Source organism: Rousettus aegyptiacus, unplaced genomic scaffold (assembly GCF_014176215.1).
Source record: "Rousettus aegyptiacus isolate mRouAeg1 unplaced genomic scaffold, mRouAeg1.p scaffold_m13_p_4, whole genome shotgun sequence".
Lineage (NCBI taxonomy): Eukaryota > Metazoa > Chordata > Mammalia > Chiroptera > Pteropodidae > Rousettus > Rousettus aegyptiacus.
Window position 1 is genome coordinate 149,564,402 of NW_023416307.1, and position 8,464 is coordinate 149,572,865.

An 8,464-nucleotide genomic window follows, 5' to 3' on the forward strand; every position below is an offset into this window, starting at 1 on the left:
TCCCACAAAGCCCATATAGTCAAAGGCAAGAGCTAGGCTAGGATTCATGGCGGAGAGTCTGCCTGCTAAAGATTCTTCAAAATTCAGCAATGGGGACCGCAGATCCAGGCAATTCAGACTTCTCCGTTGCTTCTCTGGAGTTTAACCCCTATCCCCCAGTGTGTGGTGGCTAATGGCTCATATTTCTAACTTGATTTAATCATAAATAGAATTTTATTTTTTTTAGGCGAGGCAAACTTCGGTTGACCTCACTGGTTGCAAGGACCTTCCTTGTCAGCTTACAATCCCTTATTTTTTATTTTTATTTTTATTTTTTATGCCTATAGCACCTGGTCTTCCTAGGTGGTCTCCTATCCAAGTACTAACCAGGCCCAATCCTGCTTAGCTTCCGAGATCAGACAAGATTGGGCTCGTTCAGAGTGGCATGACCATAGACATAAATAGAATTCTTGATACTGCAGTATATCTTGAGGTTCATAGCTACAATGTCTAAACCTAAAACTTTATAAACATCACAGACAAATGAAAGGCATTGTTACTGTCCTGGTTTCTCCTTCACTTTACATATGATATTAGTCAGTGAAAGTTTTGGACGTAGAGCTCTCATTGCTTGAGATTCAATTAAAATAGATGGAAATAAGTTCATGTCAGGAGCTCCCTGAAATGTCAGTATTTTTCCTTGTTGGCATCTTTCTAAAGAGTCTATTGACTATAAAATTGACTTTTTAAATTTCAGGAATAGGTTAAGGTTAAAAGGAGCTTTGAAAATTCAAGACTCAGTGTATGCCATGGGAAATGAAGACTGAAAATGTAAAAAGTAAATAGTTTGGGGACAGTCATCTTAATAGAGAAATGGAATAGTTTTCAAAGGAATTTAACTGTGTTCTTGACCTTCCGGTTAGGTTCTTTCACAGATGGGGATATGTTGGAAAGAGAACGAGCTTGGAGCTGGTCAAAACAAGTAAGAGATCCAATGAAGGGCGTTTAGACAAATTGATTTTACTTCTCTTTGAACTCTCCTTCGCGTAACAGTAAAAATGTGGGTGACGATGGTAGGTGTCAAGGCATAACATGCACAAACTTGTCAGCAAATATTACTTTACTCTCTTTGCAGTATCTTTATCTTCTTTTATATTTCAAATAAAAACATATTTTAAAAACAAAATAAAATGTGAGAGAGTAGAACAATCACTTTAATTCTTTGATTTTTCAGTCTCATTGCAAATGATCTTTCTCAAATGGTACACTTTGGATTAATTTATAGTCCACTCATAATTCCAGGAATAAGAAAAATTACCTTATTTTGAGGATAGTTTAATATGAATACCACTATCATGTTTTGGCGTCTCTCAAGTATTTTCTGGTTCGGTAAGAAGACAATTGGTTATTTAAAACCTCAATACCAAAGCAGCTGTGTTTGGCTAGGCAGGCGCCAGAATAAATGAAATTAAAGCACTTGTGCTTCTGAGTTACTAGGCGAGCCTCATGTTTATCACCAACATGTCAATATTACTCTTTTATCTGTGACCTCATTTAATTTGACCCTAAAGACCACTTTGGGAAATGGTTCAATACCTTTTTCTAGTTGAGGAAACTGAGTCTCTCTCACACACACACACACACACACACACACACACACACACACACAGAGCTTTAGTATCTTGCCTGCAGTTGTACAATACGACAATAGTAAAGCTGGACTCCAAAGCTCTCCAGCGCTGACTAGGTTTTTTCTCCCCAGGGGAGCTGGGAGCCCATTAAATGCTGTGTATTTGCATACGATTGTGTATGGATATCATTAATATTAATGTTATCAACACCATCAATCTATTCTGAGGTGCTCCAAGATAACAGTCTGCCATTTGCATTATTTTCTTTTAGTTACTTTAATCATTCATAAGCTCTAGTCGATAACTGTTTTGTTATAAATGGATTAGTGAGCATATTAGAATTATTGCTACCTGCAGTTACCACCGCTGGGAATCCTTTATTCTTGACCCTTTATTAAGAACTTCGAAACTCGTAACATAATGTCGATTAAATCGGATTAGTTAAAAGTGGTTGCTGGGGCATTATACTAGCCCTAGGTTGCAAATCTGTGTTATTATTTATAAGCTCTTTGAATATTACCATACGTTGGCAATAAAGTATATTTATAAATATATCATTAACTTAGCCTCGAAATCAAGGCTTGTCAGTCAAATGACCCTTCATAAATTCAGAAAGCAACATTACCCTCTAACTCAAAGATCAAGCATCTCGAAATCTGCAGGTGGATATACACGAATACTCTGTACCGATTTTATTGTCTTCCACAGTAGAAAACACCACAAGAACAGGACATAAGCTTATAGATTATTTTTTCTTATTTACCATCGGGCAAGCATGAAAAGTATTCCCTGTACGCAAAGAATGCGATCTAGTTCATCCTTGCTTGGATTTCCACTGACGGTGCTTCTGTCCGTCAACAGTGAGAAGAGAACACATTGTCTACAGCCTACAGAGCTTTCAGCGCGATGCTGGCATGCTTCCCTGCCTGTCTGTCTAAAAAGATGGAATCTTTCTGCAAAGTAACAAAATTCTTTGTGAAAATCAGAAAGATATGTGACTTTGGTCAATATTTCTAGTCAACAAAATGCCAGTAATTCTCTATTTAATAAATGTATGCGCACAGAGAGAAAAATTTAAGCAAAAGCATATTGAAAATTAAAGTTCACTTTGAATATTCAGAGTCCCTGAAACTTATTTATTCTTTACTTTTGTGATATTTTAATACGTTTTAAAGTTAGGCTTTAAATTAGAAATTTTTTTTTTTTTGGTTTCATGTTATCACTGGTGATCATTCTTGTTCTGAAATCTTTTTTGTCAGAAATTAATTAAACTGCTTCAGCTTTCTTTTGATTAGTATAAAATGATATATCTTTTTCTATCCTTTTACTTTGAACCTACTTCTGCCTTTATATTTAAAGTAGGTTTTCTCATAGACAGCATGCAGTTGAGTCTTGCTTTCTATTCAGTATGATAAATCTCTTGTTTTTCAACAGGCATACTTAGACCATTCCTTGAACCAAACGGAAACAAAAATACAACATACCAAAATTTGTGGGTAATATTTAATGCGGTGCTTAGAGGAAATTTTATAGTATCAAAATCTTACATTAGAAAAGAAGAAAAGCCTGAAATCAACAGTCTGAGATCCTAGTGGAAGAAACTAGGAGATAAAGAGTGAAATGGAATTGAAGTATAAAGAAGAAAAATAACAAAGATAAAAGCCCAAATCGATAAAATGAAAACAGAAAAACAATAGAGAAAAATCAATGAATCAAAAGCTGGTTCTTTGAAAAATTTAATAAAATTGATAAACCTCTAGGAAAACTGAAAGATGCATTTCATTTAAGGTTCCACAGCCATGAAAATAATGGTAAGAAAATATTATGAAAAACTTTATGTACATAAATTTGACAACTTAGCTGAAAATGAACACATACTTAAAAGCCACAAATTGTCAAAACTCACACAAGGAGAGGAAACAATTCCTGACTCATTCTACGAGACCCAGCATTACTCTGGAACCAAAAACAGAAGACAACAGTATAAGAAAAAAAGAAATCTACAGACCAATATCTCTCACGCCCACACATGTAAAATTCTTAATAAAATATTAACAAATCAGGCTGGAATTGCCAACCTGGTTCAATATTCGAGAATCAATCAATGTGTTCCACCATATTAACGATCTAAAGAAGAAAAACCTCATAATCATATCAATTGGTACAAAAAGCATTTGATAAAATTAAGTATCCATTCACTATACAAACTCTCAGGGAGTTTTATTAGAAGGAATTTTATTAACCTAATAAAGGGCGAAGCGTATAGCTAACATTATTTAATGGTGAAAGACCGAATGATTTCCCCGTAAGACTGGGAGCAAGGCAAGCCTGTCTGTTCTTGTCACTCCTTTTCATCCTCACACTGGAAGTCCTAGCTAGCTCATCAAGACAAGAAAAAGAAATGAAAAGCATACAGATTGGAAAAGAAGAATAAAAATTCTCCTATTTGCAGATGAAACGATTATCTCTGTTAAAAAAAAAAATCCCAAGAACAGCAGGAAAAATTGCTGGAACTTAAATGAGTTTAGCAGGTTTGCAGGAGACTAAGTCAACATATGAAAAAAAGAGTCCTCATGACCTGCACTTAGTCAGAGTTCTTAGACATGTTGCTCAAAGCGTGATCCATTTTTTCAATATATAAATTTATTTAAATTTGTTTCATGCATACGGTACATTGGTTAGACATCTATATTGTTCATAAAATGATCCCCCCAATTGCTCCCTCCCTCCCCTGGTCCTCCACTTAGCCATCATATTAATGCTAACTGCATTCCCTCTGCCGTGCACCCTGTCCCCGTGCCCAACTATCAACTACTAATTTGTACTTCTTTAACCCTTCACCCCATTTTCCCAGCTCCCCAACCACCCTGCCCTGTCTTTCACCAAAGTAGATACCACATATAAGTGAAATCGTATGGTATTTATCTTTCTCTGTCTGACTTATTTCACTCAGCATAATAACCTCTAGGTCCATCCATGTCATTGCAAATGGGTGATCCATTTTTAAAAGTGAAAAATTTGACATCGTCAAGATAAAAAAAAAAAAGTGTTCTATGAAAGACATCATTAAAAGAATGAAAAAAACTGATAACAATAAATGCTGACAAGGGTATGGTGCATCTGGATTCTCACACCTCATTAGTGGGAGTGAAAAATTGTATAATTTTTAACTTTTGAAGATGGTTTTAGAGTATTAAAAAGTTACACATACCCTTACCACATGACCCAGCAATTCCATACCTAGGAATTTCCCAGGAGAAATGAAAACATATCTCTAAAAGGACTCATACAAGAATGTTCTTTCCTTCTTTCTTTCTTTCTTTCTTTCTTTTCTTTCTTTCTTTCTTTCTTTCTTTCTTTCTTTCTTTCTTTCTTTCTTTTCTTTCTTTCTTTTCTTTCCCTTCCTTCCTTCCTTCCTTCCTTCCTTCCTTCCTTCCTTCCTTCCTTCCTTCCTTCCTTTCCTTCCTCTCTCTCTTCTCTCTCTTTCTTATTTTTTTTTTTTACTTTAAATAGTAGCCATTCTAATGAGTTCGCACTCATCTTTGTATCCTCTACAACAGCACATGGTACAGTGCCTGGCCCTAGGGATGACTGCAATAAATGGCTTTTAAACGAAATGTCCTTTTTTTCAATTACATATTAAACCAACGCTCCCTCTGATCAGCCTGCTCACCCTCACCAAAGCCACCTTTGTCAATGCATGGTGGTGACCTACATCAGGGGTAACGGACTCTTGTACCCAAAGACAGTGCCTCTGACACATCCTGTTCGCACACGACAAGATTTGACTAAAGATGTTGATCTTTCTTAAACAATCTGTAAAATCATGGAGGAACGTGATGCCACGATATAAAATTTATCTAAAAATAAACTTGTGAGAATAAACACAAAAATTCTGGAGAGGAAGCCCAGCGGGGCACAGGGAGACTATATTTGCAGTTACCGAAACACGTTAGCGCAGCGGGCATCTGTTTTTGTGGGGAGCCTGAGGGCCGTTGCTGCTTGGTGGGCTTGGCATGAGGCTGTTCAGCCCCCTTCCATGCTGTGGCCCAAGGTTTAGTCTCAGGATTGCAAATAGCAGTGCGCTCTCGGCATGGCCCTCGGGCCATCTCCTTCCTTCAGTTTATACGCTGCTCACTGCTCCCAGCTCGGGTTCCCTTTCACAGTTTGTTATCCTTTCTGTAGGAGGGGAGGGTTCCCTGGAGATTTTCCCTACTTCCTGCAAGTACTACGGTGCAAAAAATAAATTTCCTTTAAGATCTCGATGTTCTGGAATGAATGGGGGTGATCTCCAAAGCATCTCTTATGTCATTGTGTTAAAAAGAGTTTCACTGAAGGAATTCAGAGAATGGTTTGAATATTTTCACTATTTTTTTTTGCCTTCGTGAAACCACGGTACACAGACCCAATGGCTGGGCGGTGGCAGTGGTCTGACCGGACCTCGGGCCCCTCAGCGTCCAGAGAATCCTCCTCTTTGGATACTAAGATGTAGAATCGCCTCTTTCCAGTGGGTTGTGACTTGACGATCCGTGTTTCGTGGTCTGGGAGACCGGTTACATCTTTGGATCAACAGAGAAACCGGGGTGGCCTCATGCTGTCACCCATCACTGTCCCCCCTCTTTTTATTGCCTGGTCAACCTCTTCTGATAACCTTTTTTCAAGAAAGGCTTCTTCTAGGCTTCTAGGCAAGCCATACTCATGTGTTGTGCTTGCCGAAAGCCAAATTGTTCTCTTCTTTCTCTCCAGCCTTATTGAGATCTAATTTACGTACACCACTGTATAAGGTTAAGGTGTGCAATGTGTTGTGAAATCGAGTATGCTTAATGTGGGACAGTGAGGGGCAGGAATGAGACCGATTCCTGCCGTCATCCGTATTCTCATGTTCCTCCCTCTGTTGACGGCAGATGAGAAAATCCCCAAACCTGTTCTGCCCCCACAGCCAGTTGACACTCAGCTGAACCTGGGCTGGGAATCAGGGCCCCTGGATTCTGGTCCAGCTTATCCTGCAAATACCACTTTTCAACCCTTGAGGGAATCTTCTGTACGCTCAGCCCAGATGGGGAGATGCGATTCATGAATCAAAACCTAAATAACTGTGGAAGGAAGTATATGAAAATACATGTGGCTAGGGGTGCCTTTCTTGCGTGTGGCCCGTAGGAGAGGTCCCTCTAAATACTTTACGGAAGGAGTTTTGTATTTAAAGACATTTGGAAAATTCTAGCTCGTGTATTCACTCCCTGGGGAATTTATAGTGGATATTCATTTGTTAACATTTTTGCTGAATCCTGCGGCAGGTAACCCAGGTAAGCCATGTCTTCCCACACTGATTGGCCACAGAGCTTATTTTCGGTAACACCTACCGACGTGGAGAGGAACACACCTGGGGGGAGGTGATCTGGATCTTTACGCTTTGAAAGGACTGTCACGGGTCTGAATGTTTCTGTGACAGCTGGCGACACACATTGAGAGCCCAGCAAAGACGTGAGTGAGCGGAGAGTGTCCACATGGAAGAAAAAGAGTTGGCGCAGAGCAGGCTCGCGGATGAGTTTAGAGGGGAAGGAGATGCGACCTGGAAAGCCTCGAACGCCAGGCTGAGGGACGGGACTGCGAGGAGGAAGCCGTGTGCCACGCTCCTCAGCAGGCCTCTCCCCGAGAGCTTGACCACGATCCTTGCTGAGCACACCAGAGTCCCTTTGCTGTCTCCGTTTTCCAGACAGGACACTGTCGAGTTGGGTCTGTGTTTTCTCCAGCCTCTGCCTAGACCAGTGGTTCTCAAACTTCAGCAAGCATTAGAGCAACCTAGAGGGCTGGCTGAACAGACCACTGGCTCTACCCAGTGTTTCTGAGCCAGGAGTTCGCAGCATGGGCCTGAGAAGGTGGTTTTCTAACAAGCATAAGGGGATGCGGATGCGGATGCTGATGCTGATGCTGATGCTGATGCTGATGCTGACGCTGATGCTGATGCTGATGGTCTGGGACTCACTCTTTGAGTAGTCCTTCAGGAGTACTTTCAGTCCTGACCTGCCCACCAATGGTTTCCGCCCTCGTGGATCTACAGACAACACAGATTGGGGGGAATATTTTAAATGGTGTTATTCAAGAGACAGGTGGCTGAAGTCAGCTCCCTTACTCATCCGGGTCTCAGTTTCCCCACAGAAACAGTAAGTGACTTGGTCCTAGGGCCAGGTCAGGGCTTGCAAACTCAAATCCTAGAAGTATCCAGGTAGCCAAGGAAGACGAGTGAAGCCATCTGGAGGTCCCACGCTGACACTCGGCTCACGTCAACTGGTGCCATGGCTGGGGTGTGGCACCGGTGTTGCCACGTCGGAATCCCGGTCACAGTCTCAGTGAAGGTTGATACGGAGTTCAAGGTAACTCAGCTAGCGAGTGAGAGAGCCCAGGTTCCAATGCGAGGAATTCCAAAATCTAAGCTCTTTCCTCTATACAACGTTTTCTCTGAGCATGCCCCACTTTCAGGCCACGGCACAGGTATCTACAAAGGGTGTGTGGGCTGGGGAGGAGTGAAGGGTGTGCTCTTTTTTTTTTTTTTTTCTCATTGCTGTTCTGAGGCAGAGCCGCAGGCATCGGACAAACTCAGATGAAGGGTAGCCTGGGTTTGCTAAATGCTTGCAATTAAGCTCTACCAGATGTCATCCTCCTGCTCCTTTATTACCAGCTTTTCATCCAGGTTTCTTGCCTGGGAGCTCATCAGGCCTTAATTGGAAACAGAAATGCAGTCTCTTGCCTGAGTCACAAGGTGACAACAATCCAAGATAAATGAGAGTTAGGCTTGCACGAGCTCGGGCTGCTTCTGCTACCGAAGCGAGGGCAAGCTGGAGATCTGCAGCCCGTTG

At 40.9% G+C, this 8,464-nt stretch overlaps 1 pseudogene; it reads right to left on the reverse strand.

Moving 5' to 3' along the window:
• Nucleotides 1–317: 317 nt before the first annotated feature.
• Nucleotides 318–436, reverse strand: LOC118602576 (annotated as a pseudogene).
• Between the last annotated feature and the right edge of the window lie 8,028 nt (nucleotides 437–8,464).